Below are 1,933 nucleotides of genomic sequence, written 5' to 3'. Positions count from 1 at the left end.
GGGTGGGGAAGAGGGAAAGAAAGTTGGGGAGAGAGAGGGACCCAAAACCTGAGAGACTATTGAATACCGAAAACGAGCTGAGGGTTGAAGGCGGAGGTGGAAGGGGAAAGTAGGTGGAGGCAATGGAAGAGGGCACTTGTGGGGAAGAGCACTGGGTGTTATATGGAAACCAATTTGACAACAAACTATTTAAAAAAGGGAAAAAAAAGAATATGTTCAAACTTAAGTGACCAAGTGACTATAGCCTCCTATATGCAGAAGATATTATGCACAATCCCAATGGTAACCACAAATCAAAAACCAGCAATAGATATGCAAATGATAAATATGAAAGAATCCAAGTATATAAATAAAGCCCAAGAACCATGAAAGAAGGCAAGAGAAGAAAGGAAACCACAAAACAGGTAACAAAATGGCAATAAATACATATTTGTCAATAACTACCATGAAATAAATGTACTAAATGCTGCAATCAAAAGACATATGGTTGCGGCGCCTTGGTGGCTCAGTTGGTTAAGTGTCCGGCTTCTGGCTTCTGCTCAGGTCATGATCTCATGGTTCATGGGTTCAAGCCCCGTCTCAGGCTCTGTGCTGACAGCTAGCTCAGAGCCTGCCTTCTTCGGATTCTGTGTCTCCCTCTCTCTCTGACCCTCCCCTGCTCATGCTGTGTCTCTCTGTCTCTCCCCCCGCCAAAAAAGACATATGGTAACAGCGAGGTAAAACACAAGACTCAGCTATATGCTGCATAAAAGAGACTCATTTCAATTAATCTTTATGTCCAACATGGAGCAAAAACTCACAACCCCAAGATCAAGATTCACATGCTTTACTGACTGAGCCAGCAGGCATTTCTTAGAGACTTATTTCAGACCTAAATCCACATGCAAGTGGAAATTGAGGGGATGGAGAAACATTTATCATGCAAGTAAATGTGAAAAGAAAGCCAGGATAGCAATACTTATATCTGATAAAATAGACATTAAAAAATACTGTAACAAGAGATAAATAAGGAAACTATGTAATAATAAAGGAGGCAACCCAACATGAACACATAACAATTGTAAATATTTATGCACTCAGTGGGAGAACCCGAATACACAAAACAGTTAATAACAAACATAAAGATACTAATTGATACTAATTCAACAGTGGTAAGGTACTCAACACCTCACTTACATCAATGGACAAATCATCCAAATAGGAAATGAACAAGGAGACAGTGGCTTTGAATGACACACTGGACCAGGTGGACTTAACAATTTCAGAACATTCCATCATAAAACAACAGAATAGACATTCTTTTCAAAAGCAGATGGAACATTCTCCACAATAGAGCACATATTAGGACACAAAATCAGCCTCAATAAATTAAAAAAGATCAAAGACATACCATAGGTCTTTTATGATCACAACACTGTGAAACTAGAAATCATACACAAAAAAAAATCTGGAAAGACCACAAATAATGGAAGTTCAATAACACGCTACAACAAAATAAATGGGTCAACAAAGAAATCAAAAAGTACACAGAAACAAAATGAAAACACAATTGGCAAAAATCCTTGGGATGTACCAAAAGTGATTCTAAGATGGAAGTTTATAGCAATACAGGTCTACTTCAAGAGGCAAGAAAAAGCTCAAATAAACAACTTAACCTTACACGTAAAGGACCTAGAAAAATAATAAGAAACAAAACCCAAAACGAGAAGAAGTACAGAAATCATAAAGATTAGGGAAGTAATCAATGATATAGAAAGTAAAAACAACAACAACAACAATAGAACAGATCAATGAAACTGGAAGCTTATTCTATGAAAAGCTCAGAAAAAGTGACAAATCTCTAGCCAGACTCATTGGGGGAGAGAGAGAGAGAGAGAGAGAGAGAGAGAGAGAGAGAGAGAGAGAGAGAGAGAGAGAGAGAGAGAGAGAGAGA

Source organism: Suricata suricatta, chromosome X, assembly GCF_006229205.1.
Source record: "Suricata suricatta isolate VVHF042 chromosome X, meerkat_22Aug2017_6uvM2_HiC, whole genome shotgun sequence".
In the NCBI taxonomy this organism is placed as follows: domain Eukaryota; kingdom Metazoa; phylum Chordata; class Mammalia; order Carnivora; family Herpestidae; genus Suricata; species Suricata suricatta.
This window is presented reverse-complemented; position numbering follows the sequence as displayed.